At 43.2% G+C, this 16693-nt stretch overlaps 1 protein-coding gene and 1 long non-coding RNA gene across 2 annotated transcripts in view; one reads left to right on the top strand and one right to left on the bottom strand.

Annotated features, from left to right (window-relative positions):
* Positions 1 to 16693, top strand: part of BMP1 (bone morphogenetic protein 1) — a 176246-nt gene that overhangs the window by 46470 nt on the left and 113083 nt on the right. The gene's annotated exons all lie outside the window — the stretch shown is intronic.
* Positions 1 to 16693, bottom strand: part of LOC148125022 (uncharacterized) — a 60693-nt gene that overhangs the window by 27123 nt on the left and 16877 nt on the right. The window contains exons 2-3 of the long non-coding RNA XR_015744615.1: positions 15464 to 15564; positions 9264 to 9343 (exon numbers count right to left, since the gene is read on the bottom strand). This is a non-coding gene — a long non-coding RNA (uncharacterized LOC148125022). The remainder of the gene's footprint in view (positions 1 to 9263; positions 9344 to 15463; positions 15565 to 16693) is intronic.

Genomic DNA, 16693 nt, shown 5'->3' with positions numbered 1-16693 from the left:
GAAGCTGAATGTCTTCTGTTTTGTAGATAGGCTGGCCCAATCTTTCTTAATGGGCACAAAATATCTGCTGGGGGCTATTAAGAAAGGCTTGGGGGCTGCTTTCTGCCTTTAAAAACATGTTTCTCCTTTAGGGAAATACAATATTCTGCCTTTTAAAAAAAATATTTCCCAAAGCATTTCATTCTTCTAGGAGAGGGGTGGGGCTAACTTTCTACACCGGAGGTCTCCAAACTTGGCAACTGTAAGACTTGTGGACTTAAAGCTATGCTGGCTGGAGAATTCTGGGAGTTGAAGTCCACAAGTCTTCAAGTTGCCAAGTTTGAAGAGCCCTGTTCTACACTATCACAGACCATAGTTTTGAACCTGTTGAAGGACAACATTGCAGCGACAGAACCTTTGGGTTGCATACAGAAAGTCTCAGCTCAGTCTGTGGCAAATCTCTTATAAATATCTTGGATTGGATGATAGCAAAGGCTGCTGCCAAGAGTTTAACATCTCCCGGGCAAGAATCTTTGCTAGGCTACTATCCCGGGAAGTAAGGTCCACTTCCATGGAATCGTATGCAATTGAGTGCCTTCTTTTCTTTCTTTGTGGAATTGCTTTTTCTTGTACTGCTTCTCTGATTGTGCAGTGGAGAATATTGTTGCCATTTATCATTCTTGCAAGTGGATGGATTCTTTCCACTAGCAGGGGACTTCTGTGAGGATTCCGGATGGCTTTTCTTTGTAAAAATTACGGGAGGCATAAATTTCTTAATCTAATTATAGTATTACCTGGTGAACGAATTGCCACTTCAACTGGTGGCAAAGGCCGCTGGGCAGAGGTGGTATTCAGACCAGTTTTGGAGACCCAATAGTAGAAATGTTGAGTAATTCGGAGAACCGGCAAATGCCGCCTCTGACTGGCCCCGCCCCCATCTATTCTCTGCCTCCCATTGAAACCCAGCTGATTGGCTAGGTCTTCCTTGGTTGCCTTGCACAGGAGAATGGAGCTGGAAAGCAGGTTAGTGGGGTGGGAAGGGAATGGGATTTTACAGTAACCTTCCCCCAGGAGTGGTACAGGAATGAAGATTTTGCAGTATCCTTTCCCTGCCACACCCGCAGTGCCATGCCCACCAAAACACACCCACAGAACCGCTAATAAAATTTTTTGAATCCCACCACTGCCCCTGGGTTTGCCCATTATACACCGCACACATGCCCATGGTTGGATTGTTGGCCATGTCAAGAATAATATATGCAATATGCAGAATATGCGCAGAATAAAATATGCAAGCATAGAGCTAATTTTCACAAGAGGCGAGTTCACAGGAGGATTCTGCCAGATTTCATGAGGCTAATAAAAGACAGATGGTCAGGGTACAAATAATAATACATAACGGCGTGTAACATGTCTGTTGTTAAGTGAGTGGCACCCCATTTTGTGACTGTTTTTTTTTTTTTTGCACAGTTGAACAAATCAAGACAATTGTTGAGGGAATCACATGGTGGTTCAGCAAATCTGGCTTCTCCTGTTGACTTTGCTCGCCAAAACCAGGTGGGAAATTTACAAAGGGTGAACCTGCGACCCTGGGATGCTGCAACCATCGTCAATACTTGTCAGTTGCCAAACCCCCAAAACTGAAACCCATGACCCTGGGGGTGCTACAACTGTTAAAAAGGACCAGTTGTATGTGATTTTTTTCCCAATGCCGTCGTAACTTTGAACAGTCACCAAACAAATGATTCTGAGTAGAGGGTCACCTGTATCATGCACTGTGTGTCATGTCCCTGTCAGTCTGAATCCGAGGAGGAAGATGAACAGCTGGACAGGGAATGAGAGTGTGGCTCCATTGGCTGTGGAGGAAACTGGGGAAGGGCAAAGTCCAGCTGGGCAGAGCAGGGACGAGGTAGAACAAGGGAGAAGGGGTTCAGAGGAAGACCCAGGCTCACCACCTCTTCATCCTAGGGTACGCAAGGAGGAATGGAGAAGAGAGCAACGTGGGTTTCATGGCTTATCGGGGAGGAAAGGGCCCTGATTCCCTTTATTAGCTGCAGCTGGGAACACAGTTTATAAAAAGGCAAGCTGTGTGCGGCAGGCTGTTGGGAGCAAATGTGACTTTACCTTGTATTGTCGTAGCTTATCTGTATTCCTGGTGTCTTCCCAAATGTGTGAGTTTTGCCATGCTTTCAAGTCTGAAATTCTTGCTCCTGCCCTGCCAAACTAATTACTTCAGTTTGGCTTGTTTGGACTTTAAGTTACAGTTTGTGTTGACCCTGTTTTGGATTGAATTTTCTGCAGTCAACGGCTGTTCCTGGGAGAGTTTCTCTCCAGACAGAAGGTAACCTGGACATTGGGGGCAAAGTTGGAGATAACAAAGGGACTCTTATTGATTATCTAACTGTGTTGCCTTTGTGCCACGCCCCGGGTCATCACACTGTGATGGAATATGCAGCTGAAGGAGAAGAGGAGGAATGTCAGGAAGGTGGCAGAACATTCCAGAGAGAGGGGGCCCTGACTAAAGATTTTCAAGCCCTGAATTAGGCGGTGGGTGCAGGAAATAATTCAGGGCAGCCACACTAGGATCTACCAGGTTATATGATTAGAAGGTTATAGCTTTAGTCTGGCAAGATTCTGTCCATTATGTCTAAGGAAATAAAGAACTGGACTCGAAAGGATCTTACTCAGTGGTGGTATGCTACCAGGTTCAGCCCAGTTCATCCAAAACGGTGGTAAAAAAAAGCCTCCGATGATCAGCTGAGAGGAGGAAGAAGAGACAAGCGCAGGATTAGTCCTTCCACCTACCCTTGCACTTTTCACGTCTTTATCCTTTCAGCTGATTGGAGCTGCAGGTCTCAGCTGGTGTGTGGAAAGCTGCATGTGCGTGTTAGGTGAGCATGATTGCAATCACCAAACCAGTAGTGGAACAGGTAGGACCCCACTGCTGATCTTACTATGTCATCTCTGGAGCGTGGGCCAAGTGATTATCCCTTCTTTACCCAAGTGGGAAAGTTGGAAGGAAGATATTTGGATAAATAAAAGTACCATTCAGGAGAAAAACAAGGCTTTACACCTGGGCAAGGAAAACCAAAGGTACAAATACAGATTAGGTGAAACCTGGCTCAAACTGTGAGAGGGACTTTGCAGTCCTAGTAGACGATCACTTAAACACGAGTCAGCAGTGTGCAGCAGCAGCCAAAAAAGCTAATACAATCCTTGGTTGTATTAAACAGAGGAATAGAATCAGGATCACATGAAGTATTAGTACCACTTTATAAAGCCTTAGTAAGGCCTCTTGTGGTTCGCCGGCAGCAGGTGCGGATGGCTGAGGTCTTGGAGAGTGAGGACTCGGATGAGGGGCCTGCGTGTGATGCAGGGATGGGGCCAGGACCATCAGGGAGTGGAGTGCTACCTTCGGAGACTGTGGAGGCTGGCAGCAGTTATGAAGAGGTCCCCGAGGAGCCTGTGCCCAGTGTGCATGCATGCAGGGCTGCTCAATGGAAAGAGCAACTGTAGCACCACGGGTGACTCGGGAGTAAGGCTGCAAGGTGATAGCCCCTCCCTTAAGGGATAAAAGCCAGCCCTCAGAGGTGGGATTCTTTGCAGGAAGCAAAGAAGTTCTTGTGGAAGCTCAGACTATCCTGGTTTGTGTTCGGAGACTTTTGAGTTTTGATTATTTCCTTGCAATTTAATCTACTGTTCTTGGCAGCCTTGCCCAACCTTGGCAAGGCTTCTTCTTATCTGGGGCAATTAGTTTGTAATAGCATTTTACTGTGAATGAACGGAATTCACAGAGAAGTATTAAAAGGTTTTGCTTTTATCTCTGGTGTTTGTTTGCTTTGAATGAGTCTTAGGGCAGAACAAGGCCACACCTGGAATATTGCATCCAGTTTTGGTCAGCACATTACAAAAAAGATGTTGAGACTTTGGAAGGAGTGCAAAGAAGAGCAACTAGGATGAGTAAAGGCATGGAGACTAAAACACATGAAGAATGGTTGCAGGATTTGGATTTAACTAGTCTAGAAGGAAGAAGGATTAGGGGGGACATGATATCAGTATCCCAGTAATTTGAGAGGCTTTCACAAAGAGGAGGGAGGGGGTGAATTTATTCTCCAAAGAACCAGAGGGCAGGACAAGAAACAAGGATTGGAAACTAATCAAAGAGAGAAGCAACCTGGAATTAAGGAGAAACTTGCTAACAGTGAGGACAATTAACCAGTGGAACATCTTGCCACCAGAAATCGTGGGTTCTTCATCACCGGCCGCTTTTAAGAAGAGACTGGAGAGCCCCTTGTCTGAAATGGTATGGGGTCTCCTGTTTGAGCAGGGGGCTGGATTGGAAGACTATTCTGATTCTGATTCTTTTAGTTGTAACCTACATTTTGAGAAAACTCCAAGAAGGATTGATTTTAGGACTGATCATCAGCTTCAAAGGATCTAGCAATAAGAAATATGCCGTAGTCTAGCATTTTGTAGGGCTGCAGTGACAGCCTTGGAAACACTGTTTGTATCTGACTTGTTCAGGCAGCAGCCCTTCTTATGAAGCTCGGTGGATACAGAAGTGGATTTAGAAGAAAAGGACAGAAAAGGGTATTGACGTATTTGTCGTTTGGATGCTGGAGAAGATATTATGGACATGCAGAGAAACAAACAGATCGCAGAATAAACCAGGGTGGAATTCTCACTTCAAGCACTAATGACCAGGGTTGAACTATAACATTTTGGACATATCTGGACTGGGCTTTCTTATGTAGTCTATGAAAGCTTGTAACATTTGAAAGAAGAACTTGGCTAGAACTTGATTAGATTCTCTGCAGAATAATCCGTTTAATGCTGCTTTTAAGTAATATACATGGCCAGTGGATGGATTCCATTCTCACAGCAATTAATACGCTATTGTTTATTACTTAAAAGCAGCATTAGATGGATTATTCTGCAGAGAGTCTAACCAAGTGGTTGCTAGCATCACCGTTATTGTAATGACACTTAATCAATCAAGGGGGAAGACATAATTAATCTAAAATTGCCAGAAATCCAGAGACAGGGAGATGGCTTGGTGAATGTTATTGTTTCAAAAAGCAAATTTTGTGTCTGCTGTTTGATTCCAGCATGCACAAGATGTTACTCAATTCCTTGAAGGCTACTAAGGAGAGCTTTCCAGAAATGAAAATTCATGACGCATGAATTTATTAACTAACTTTCAAGGCTGACCGGTAAATTATCTTTAATGTAATTGATGGTGATAGAGTTACTTCTCTTTAGAATCTATGGTGTCAACTGTCTTCAACTTGAGATAAACTCACATTTTACAAAGATTTCTTTCCTCCTTTAGCTAGAGTTTGTTACTTTCTGAGTTGTAAAACTGTCTCTATCCTGTAAGAACTGCTCTGGTGCTTTTGTCTGGCTGTATAAGTTGCCCAACAGATGTCTGAAACGGTACTCACTTATTTGGATGTGAATCATGTGCCATCATCCCAGACAGAAAATAAATATAAGCCAGTAAGACCTGTAGTTGCAGAGATTATCTCTCAAATCTTCCTATACAAATCCCAACTAACAACCCTAAATACACAGGATAAACTTAGTATCTCTCTAAAATTATTTTTGACAGGCATCACCCACTTTATTTATGGTTTTTTTATGTTTTGATAACAAATATCCTAAGGCTGGAGAGGACATTTGAATCATGTTTGGGTTGACAAGGATTCCTGTTTTTCTTATTTTAGGAATGTGGGGCTTTTAACCCTGAAGTCAGCTCCCATTAGGTGGTTGCCAAATTTAATATTTATGGGACCAAAGAAGGAAGTGCATAGATCAGTTTTAATCATAACTTTTAATCATGAAAAGATGTGCTGTGATTAAGGTGCTGGCCTAGGACTGAAAAAAGTTCCAGATTCAAGTCTGCCACTTTCCAAGCCACACTCTGTTGGTTCTACAGGTAGCCCTCGACGTATGACGGAATTTCCATTGCCAATGAAGGCTGTTGTTAAATGAATCATGCCTGATTTTAGAAGGAAGGTGATGAAGGGAAGGAGGGAGGTGAGGGAGAGAAGGAGATGATGGAGGGAGGAAGGAAGGAGGAAGCAAGCGAGGCGGTGATGGAGGAGGGAAGGAAAAGGGAAGGAGGGAGGAAGGACAGAGGGAGGGAGGGAGGCAACGAAGGAAGGAAGCCGGTGATGGAGGGAGGAAGGAAGAGGGAAGGAGGGAGGGAGGAGAGAGGGAGAAAGGAAGGCAGGCAATGAAGGAAGGGAGGGAGGCAATGAAGGAAGGAAGAGGGAAGAAGGGAGGGAGGACAGAGGGAGGGAGGGAGGAAGAAAGGCAATGAAGGAAGGGAGGGAAACACACTGATCTTCAGGGATGTTTGGGTGTATAGGTAGTCCTCGACTTACAGTTTGTTTAATGACCATTCAAAGTTACAGCAGCACTGAAAAAAGGGACTTATGGCCATTTTTCACACTTACGACCGACCATTGCAGCATCCCCATGGTCACGCGATCAAAATTTGGAGGCTTGGCAACTAACTCATACTTAGAACGTTTGCAGCGGTCACACAATCTCATTTTGCGACCTTCTGAGGAGCCAAGTCAACAGGGAAGCCAGATTCACTTAACAATGGTATTACTAACTTAACAATTGCAGTGATTCACTTAACAACTGTGGCAAGAAAGGTCATAAAATGGGGCAAAGCCTACTTAGCAACCATCCTGCTTAGCAACAGAAATTTTGGGCTCAGTTGTGGTCATAAGTCGGGGACTACTTGTACTACAATTAACAGCAGATCCTGCTTTAAAATAGTACTATTTCATTCATCATTTCCTAGTAAATCCTATTATTTGACTAATTAAATCATATCATTATTGTCTTCCGCTTATATGAGTGATGTGTCAGGCCTCCGGGAGTTACCCTCATTTAAGTCATGAGTCTGTAGCCGGATTTTCAAAACTTAAAGATTTATTACGAGTAACATGCCAGCACTGCCTGGGTGTAGCCGACTCTGAGACACGTAGTTCATTGTCACCCTTGACCCTGGTTTTCCCCCACCCCCTGGGTGTATCGTAATCCATATTCTCCAATGGGACACATCCATAGCCCAGAGTCATCAATCATGCTCTCCAGTTAGAATTTTGCATGGCAGAAACTTCGGTCACCTAGTTACTGTCTCTGAAAACATTTAAGGAATGCAGTTTTGGTTTTGCAAGCTGCTGCATTGCTCATACTTAGAAACGACCTTTGTCAACCCTTGTTCCTTAAGCTGTTCTCCATTTCAGTTGGAAAACTCTAAAAAGAGCCTAGAAACATTTTATGAGTTGACATGGTGCTATAATGCATTTATTTTTTTAAAAAAAATTCTTATGTAAGAAAACGTATAAGGCTGCCCAAGAGAAACAACGGATGGAAACTAACGAAGGCGAGAAGCAACCTAGAACTAAGATAAATTTCCTAACTTGTTCTCAGTGGGTTTGTGTGTAAGTGGTTAGTTTTTTCCCTTTATCTTCAACAGGAATGTGGAATGCTCACTTTCTCTGAGCAAATACCCAGTAAAACCCTTCAGTTTCAGGCTATCTGTGGTCAGTGTTTTTATGTCCTCAAATGAGATTGTTCTGTTTGTTTCTTATCTTTGCCTCCTCAACCATCTGTTGGATCCTGGATCTTGGATCATAGCACAGAGTGGTCCTGCTTAATCCACTGGACTTTCTATTGCCAGAAACCTGATGGGGGTACCTCATCAAGCATTCCACCTTTAGTTTTTTCAAGCCTCCTTAAATCCAACTTAATTTTTCTTAAATCTTTTCTGCCGTCAACCCATCTTGGGCCTCTCGAATCTCTTTGAGGTCCTTCAGTGGCTTTTTTAAAATTACAGTGTAAAGCCAAACAATTCCTTTCGTCAGACAAGTACAATTTCTTCTGCCTTTGAGGTCATTTCTGTCCTTAAGCCACAGAAATGATCTCAAAGGCAGAAGAAATTGTACCGACAAAGGCATCTGAAAGAGCAGTTATAGATCGGTCTATGTTATAATAAAAGCATTGCTTGCGTTGACTGAAGTCCTGAGATTACATCACCATTGGAAGAATATTTTCAAAAGAAGAATTAAGGGTCAACGAAGGATTAAGCCTTCTTCCAACCATTGGGAAAAGTTGGTCAAGCCTTAGTTTGTTGCAGCTCAAACAGAATTCTGTTCTGACCTAGGCTTCCTTAACATCATGAAGTCAACTCCTCATCCTGATAAACCCCTTTTATTTATTTTTCAGTTACAGACCTTTATCAGGCTTGGAGAATTGCCAGGCCATTATCTTTCAGATGCCACACTGTAGTCGACAATAATTGGCAAGAATGCAGGAACAGATTTTCACCCTAACGAACTAATTGTCTCCTGTAAAGATTTGATTTGGCTTAATCTTCTGTGGGGACCGAGTTCTTAAGACTTGTTCAACAAAGCAGTTTAACTCAATGTACGAACTCAAGTCTTTTGTGGGCAACAATAGGCATCCTTGCTTTCTGTACAGCGAATAAGCTGTAGACTAGAAGTTTGTGCTTTATTTAATAGTAATAGCACTTAGACTTATATACTGCTTCACAGCCCACTGGTTTACAGAGTCAGCCTCTTGCCCCCAACAATTTGGGTCCTCATTTTACCCACCTCAGAAGGAAGGAAGGCTAAGTCAACCTTCAGCCAGTCGGGATCGAACTCCTGGCTGTGGGCAGAGTCAGCCTGTGATATTGCATTCTAACCACTGTGCACCATGGAAGGAAGGGAGGGAGGGAGGGAGGGAGGAAGGAAGGAAGGAAGGAAGGAAGGAAGGAAGGAAGGAAGGAAGGAAGGAAGGAAGGAAGGAAGGAAGGAAGGAAGGGCAATAGCACTTAGACTTATATAACGCTTCACAGTGCTTTCCAGCTCACTTTAAGCGGTTTTACAGAGTCAACCTCTTATCCCAACAATCTGGGTCCTCATTTTACCCACCTCAGAAGGATGGAAGGCTAAGTCAACCCTGAGCCAGTCAGGATTGAACTCCTGGCTGTGGGCAGAGCCACCCTGCAATATTGCATTCTAACCACTGTGCACCATGGATGGATGGATGGATGGATGGATGGATGGAAGGAAGGAAGGAAGGAAGGAAGGAAGGAAGGAAGGAAGGAAGGAAGGAAGGAAGGAAGGAAGGAAGGAAGGGCAATAGCAATAGCACTTAGACTTATATCCTGCTTCACAATCCTTTCCAGCCCTCTCTAAGCGGTTTTACAGAGTCAGCCTCTTGCCCCCAACAATCTGGGTCCTCATTTTACCTACCTCAGGTTGGCTGAGTCAACCTTGAGCCTGGTGAGATTCAGACTGCCAGTGTTTGGTAACCTGCCTCACCATCAGTGCACCTGTAGCATAGAATATGAATTGTTTGTCTTTAGAGTTGAATTCTATGGATATTGTTTTGTGGTCCAGACAGAGAGACCTTTGAACGACAATGAAAACAATTTTAAAAAGGCATGGAAACCCAAATTACATTTTTATTTATCTAATTTGTCTGTTTATAAAATCAGTGATGGCTGAGGAAATCTGGGCGTTGAAGTCCACAGGTCTTAAAAAGCAGCTGAGGTTGGGAAACATTGCTTTTTAGATAGAACAACACCACAAGGAGAAAAATAAAACAAAACTCAGAACATTTAGCACAAAATTGCCTTGTTCTGTCTTTGACCTTGCTGTACCAAATGTCCTCTCCTTTCTCACAATTAGCAGAAGGACGAGGAGATCTGGACTTTTGCCTTATCAGGTCAACCTGCCCCAGCAATTTCCCAAGCTATCTGGATCCATGTGCGTGTTTTGTTTTGTTTCACTTTGTTTTTAATAAGAGAAAACAGTATTTTGGCTCAGCCTGAGTTGGTTCAGCTCCTTCGTGGATAACTGCCTTGTTGTGACGAAGGGGCTTGCATAGCTCAATAAAGCTATGAGCTATGCAAGGCCACCCAAGATGATTAACAGAGAGTTCTGGCAAAACGTGATCCACTGGAGAAGGAAAGGCAACCCACTCTAGTATCCTTGCCATGGAAACCACATGGACAGTACCAAAAGGCAAAAAGATACGATGCTGGAAGATGAGCCCCTCAGGTCGGAAGGGGTCCAATATGCTACTGGGGAAGAGCAGAGGGCTAGTACTAGTAGCACCTGGGATGACCTGGGGTGTGGCACAAAGGCAACACAGTCAAATAATCAGTAGGAGTCCCTTTATTAGCTCCAACTTTGCCCCTGATGTCCAGATTACCTTCGGCTGGAGAAAAACTCTCCCAGGAACAGCGTTTAACCATAGAATAATTAGTCCAAAACAAGGCACATACAAACTATAACTAAAAATCCAAACAAACCTGAAGTAATTCGCTTGACAGGGCAGGAGAAGGAATTTCAGATTTGAAAGCATGGCAAAACTCACACAGTTGGGAAGACGCTAGGAACACAGATAAGCCATGACAATATAAGATAAATTCATGTTTGCTCCCAACAACTTGCTGTGCGCAGCTTCCTTTTTTTTAATACACTGTGTTCCCAGCTGCAGCTAATGAAGGGAATCAGGGCCCTTTCCTCCCCGATAAGCCATGCAACCCAGGTTGCTCTCTTCTCCATTCCTCCCTGCATGCCCTAGGATGAAGAGGGGGTGGGCCTGGGTCTTCCTCTGAACTCCTTCTCTCTTGTTCTACCCCTTCACTGCTCTGCCCAGCTGGACTTTGCCCTTCCCCAGTTTCCTCCAGAGCCAATGGAACCACACTCTCACTCCCTGTCCAGCTGTTCATCTTCCTCCTCGGATTCAGACTCTGACAGGGGGATGACAGTGCCAGAAAGAGTGAAGCGACTGGGCTAAGGCTGAAAGGATACTCAGCTATGGATGTATCTGGTGGTGAACGGAGAGTCTGATGCTATAAGATCTATACTTCATAGGAACTTGGAATGTAAGATCCATGATGGCAGAGAAGGAGGGGGCTGGATGGAGTCACTGAAGCAGTTGGTGTGAGCTTAAATGGACTCCAGGGGATGGTAGAGGACAGGAAGGCCTGGAGGAATGTTGTCCATGGGGTCACGGTGGGTCAGACACAACTTCCCGGCTAACAATAACAACAAAGTTGGTTCAGATTAAGCGTAGGGCTGGACCAGAGATATAGATCAACTCTCAGTCCCAAAAGGCCCCTTCAGTCTTCCAGAGAGGAAGGAACTGAACGCCTGGCCTGCAGTGATGACATTTGCAGATCATCTGCAATCTGCATCTCATTTCATCCGAAAGAGAAACCCAGGGATGCAATCTGGCCTGCTGTCAGACCAGGCATTGGCCTTCCATCTTTCATTCTGCCTGTATGGGGGTCCAGCTACTGCCACCCCTTCCCTTCTTTTACGCCGGACTGCCCATTGCTGAGCCAAAAGCAGGTCTGATTAATAAGGGCCTGGCAGGCAGGGGAAGAATTTTTGGCATTGGGTACCATTTTCCAAGCAAGCTGCAAGGCCTTTGAATTTTCTTTTGGGTTGTGATGAAGCACTTTTTATGGCCTGTGGGTCCTGTGCGCTTTTAATAATCAGAATAAAAGTGCTAATACAGGATCAAACAGGATTCCGAACAAAAAGCTATTTGAATAATTGGCACTAATTAAATCCAGTCTTATAAATGAAGTGACTTGGGTACCCTGGGACCTCAATGCAGGCACCAACTTGTTACGGCTTTTAATGTGACTTGGGGTTATAATTTAATAATTTTCTTTCTTTACTTGCTTGTTTGCTTTTCTGATTGGATAGCAGAACATAGTTTTAAGATGGGTGAAATCCTCAAGATTGAACATTAAGACTACACACCAGAATAGATTTAGAAAAGATAGGATTTGCTCTTATCCTTTGGATTCCCATTTAAAAACTCAAAGTTAGAAGATCTGGCTTTGTTAATTAAACATTCTGTTCATCCATTGATGCTAATACCGGACACTAAAATTTGTGTTGATCCCTCTCAGGCACAAAAGATCAGATCTATATGTGAAGGTCCAGTTAAACTGATTTATTGCTACGCATGGCTATGTACCGGAATCTTCTCAATTAATGGTCAGTACCCACATGGAATTAGAATTCCACAGAATTCAAGGGAGCTGGACTTAGTTTGCTTGGGGGTAGGTATGGATTCTAGGCCGATTGCTCTTTTAACTCCTCCCCCCAGATTCTACCACTCATTCTCCTTCTACACTTCCACAGTGTGATGACCCAGGGCGTGGCACAAGGGCAACACAGTCAGATAATCAGCAGGAGTCCCTTTATCAGCTCCAACTTTGCCCCCAATGTCCTGGTTACCTTCTGGCTGGAGAAAAACTCTCCCAGGAACAGCCTTTGGCTGCAGAGAATCAAGTCCAAAACGTGGTCAACAAAAACAGTAACTATAAGTCCAATCAAGGCAAGATTAGGTAATTAGTCCAGCAGGGCAGGAGCAAGAATTCCAGATGTGAAGGCATGGCAATAACTCAACACAGTTGGGAGGATACCAGGAACGCAGATAAGCCACAATGATATAAGATAAATTCACGTTTGCTCCCAATAGCTTGCTGTGCACAGCTTCCCTTTTTTATACACTGTGTTCACAACTGCAGCTAATGAAGGGAATCAGGGCCCTTTCCTCCCCTGTAAGCTATGCAACCCACATTGCTCTCTTCTCTGTTCCTCCCTGCGTGCCTTAGGATGAAGAGGGGGTGGGCCTGGGTCTTCCTCTGAACTCCCTCTGCCTTGTTCTACCTCTCCCCTGCTCTGCCCAGCCGGACTTTGCCCTTCCTCAGTTTCCTCCATAACCAACGGAGCCACATACGCCCGCTCCCTGTCAGCTGTTCATCTTCCTCCTTGGATTCAGACTCCGACAGGGGCATAACACACAGCTTCACCACATGGCAGTTGCAAGGTTTTGTGCCAATGGGCAGCTTCCACGAGGAAGCCGGAAATGTCACCGGAGAAGTGGATTGCCACCATGCTAGACCGAGATGCGTGCACAACCATTGGAATAACGCTTGGCCCAGCTAGACTCCTAGCTCGTTCAAACAGGAGAGCTAGCAGCCTCATTAATAGAGAAATGACATTTGAGGCCTGGAATTGATTTAATTCTACTTACTTGAGAAAGTGCAATGAGTCATTGCCCTAGAGGTGACCACTAATGTCTGGGTCCATTTTTGTGTTCATCATTTAGCCATTAATAGGCCAGTTGGCTGTAGTTTTCTGCCAACACTACAGTGTCACAAAGACCACCATTTCTACTAGATTTCAGAGCGGAGTCTGTATTTCGTCCTCTCTAATTTCAGAACATAGATATGCCTGCTTTCCCCCAGACTTTTCCTGCTACCAGTTTGACTCTTGAATCTTGTGTCCACAAGGAAAAAAAAATACAACACACCCCACATTTGGCAAAGCCAGAGTTCATTCCAAGCATGTGTTGCTTGCATGAGCAGCTCACCCTTCCGCCTCTGTCTAATTTGAAATGTACAATAAGAAAAGGAATACCTTGAATGGAAACAACAGGCACATGGCTGGTTCCCAGCTGGCCAAACTGGGGGGAAAAAGTGTGCTTAATGGAAATAGGGCTCATTCGATGGGAAACTTCGCCAACAAGTTAATATAGGATGAATTCCTTGGAAATTGACTTGACTAGCAAGTCAAAAATATGTTGCAATTAAGATTGGGGGTGGATAGATTTTCAGCAAGAATAGAGACTCATTTGCTTTTCTTTAAAAATCAGTTACACTAATTCTTATTAGGGACAGAGGTTTTTATTCTCCCTAAATCCCCCTATAATTATTCTTTTTTTAAAGCACTAAATAGTGCTTATGGCTGTTATCAAATTCACCTAGATCAGTTTATGACTAATGTATTGTGAGTGTTTCTATATTTAAGCCCTTTTCTCTTCTTTTTTACTTATATTGCTGCAAATCAAAATACATCATATGGTTTTGAAACCATGAAATGTGTACAGTATTAATTAAAATGATTGGCATTCCATTGTTTAGATAAAGTATTACAAGGAAATGGGAAACGTTCCTGCTTAAACTGAATTGCTTAAGCAACCAATTCTTGCTTAGTTAAACTTCCGTTCATGCACGCTGTTACTTTTGTTATTGCTGAATATTTTCCAAGTTTAAGTTCCCACTTTTAATTACAGTGTAACACTTCATAGTTTTAAACTTGAATTTTGTTTTCCAGTTTGATGGTGATTTGATCTGGATTTATATACATAAATAGATGCATACAAAAACTTAGGGATTCCCATTAAAATGTCCTTATAAGGGCTTGGAGCCAGCATGTTGTTTAAATGTAATAGTTGATTTTGTGATTCCAAAGCATTATTAGTGTGCATTTAAGTATTGCTATGTAATTTTAACTTGGAAAGCACTATTTCAACATGAAAAGGTTTATGTTTGTGGCGTGCACAAGCCTTCTATTCAATGTCCCCATCTAATGTCTAAGAGTTTACAAGGTTCTTGCTTCTAAATCCTAACAATGCTCAGTTAAAAAAATCTATGGAAATTTCATCCTAATTCAACCAGCTTCCTATGATTCTAACTGCACCCTGTACCATTTCTGGAAATTGATTTTTCCATAGATACGGGGAAAAGAAATACGGATTTTTTTTTCTTATCCTCCACTTGCTCACTCACTTATCACACAGGACATGAATTGGATTCCTCATTCATTCATTCATTCTAACCATTGTCTATCTACTACAGAATGAAGACCTCTTCTGCATGTTTCCAATCAATACGGTTTCTTTTGCCACTTGGGTATACAATATTTGCTGATGTCATTGATCCATCTTCTTTTAGGTCTCTTTCATGGATGTTTTTTTTATCAAGTGGAATCCATTCTATGACTGGTCCACCTGCTGTCATGCCCCTGTCAGAATCTGACTTGGAGGGGGAAGCTGAACAGCTGACAGGGAGTGGGAGTGTGGCTCCATTGGCTTTGGAAGAAACTGGGGAAGGGCAAAGTCCAGCTGGGCAGAGCAGGGGAGAGATAGAACAAGGGAGAGGGAGTTCAGAGGAAGACCCAGGCCCACCACCTCTTCATCCTAGGGCATGCAGGGAGGAACGGAGAAGAGAGCAATGTGGGTTGCATGGCTTATCGGGGAGGAAAGGACCCTGATTCCCTTCATTAGCTGCAGCTGGGAACACAGTGTATTAAAAAAAAGGAAGCTGCGCACAGCAAGTTGTTGGGAGCAAACATGAATTTATCTTATATTGTCATGGCTTATCTGTGTTCCTAGCGTCTTCCCAACTGTGTGAGTTTTGCCATGCTTTCAAATCTGAAATTCCTTCTCCTGCCCTGTCAAGCGAATTACTTCAGGTTTGTTTGGATTTTTAGTTATAGTTTGTATGTGCCTTGTTTTGGACTATCCATTTTTCTTGCTCTATGGCCAGCCCATTTCCATTTCAATTCCTTTATTTTCCTCTCTTGATGGCATTGTATACTTTGTTCTCTAATCCATGTGCAGGATATCTTTCTACCTTGTCTTGTAATGCATGTTTCTTTCCACGGCTCTTTGCGTCACCTGTAGCTTTTGTATCGATTGTGAGGTTAGTGTCCATGTTTCAGTGACACTGGATTTCTGTAGAAATAGAAAATTACGATTTTATTTTCTTAATCATCTTTGTGACACCTCTCCTGATTCATTTGTTTGAGCTTAGGCTTGCTAGTGTGCTGTGATTCAAGAGGATATTTTCAGGAGAAATACATTCATACTTGGGGCCCCAAAACATTTTAAGTTCCACACACACACTAGAGGTAGTAGTAGAAGTAGATGATGAAGAGAAGAAAGAGGATTGGCATTTTTTGATGAGATTTCTGTTTGATTTTTTTTTTTTTGACTGGAGTTGTCAAAACAGCTCAGAGCATTTCAGGGAATTAGGTTAGAGCATCAAAGAGTAATCCATTAAAAACTGTAACATTTCCATGTCTATTACAACATTACAACAGCCAAATAAATATACAGGATACGTCAAGTTGGAACAGCGAAGGTATTGAAAGTTTATGATAATCCAGGACCAGACAAGCAAGAATGTAAACAAACAAGCTAATAATCTTCCCATTCAGTGCATATTAACGCATCTCATGCTACACAATAGAGTCAGGCCAATTGGCAGGGAAATAGAATCAGGTAGTTCTCCACTTACTGATTTTAGTTGTGTTGTAACTTCGAACACTCACTAAGTGAACTGTTGCAAGTCAAGGACTACCTGTGCATGCTGCTTGCCAAGCACCTGGGTTGTGATTGTTTGGACACTGTAATAGTTGTAAGTCACTTTTCAGTGCTGTCTTATCATCGAACAGTTACTAGCGGAATGATTGTAAGTCAAGCACTACCTTGTGTAGCCGTGGCTCAGCTGCAAGCTGTGTGTGTACATGTATACGTACATATAGGTGTGCTTATCAGCTAGCTGTTGAAGGAGAAAGCAGTGTTCTCCCTTTCCCAAAGCCCTTCACCCTTCATCCTGCCTAAGCACGGGGTTGGACTAGAAGACCTCCAAGATCCCTTCCAACTCTGTTATTCTATTCTATTCTATTCCATTCCATTCTATTCTATTCTATTCCATTCCATTCCATTCCATTCCATTCCAGCCTTGCCTTGCCTTGCCATGCCATGCCATTATTCTATCCTACTCTACTCCACTCTACTCCACTCTACTCCATTCCATGCCACTCCATTCACTTCCACTCTACTCTACTCTTCCACTCTT

The sequence above is a fragment of the Pseudonaja textilis genome, chromosome 9 (assembly GCF_049901715.1).
Source record: "Pseudonaja textilis isolate UNSWEBS1 chromosome 9, rPseTex1.2, whole genome shotgun sequence".
Lineage (NCBI taxonomy): Eukaryota > Metazoa > Chordata > Lepidosauria > Squamata > Elapidae > Pseudonaja > Pseudonaja textilis.
Note: the sequence above shows the minus strand (reverse complement) of the source record. Positions and strands in the feature narration are given on the sequence as shown.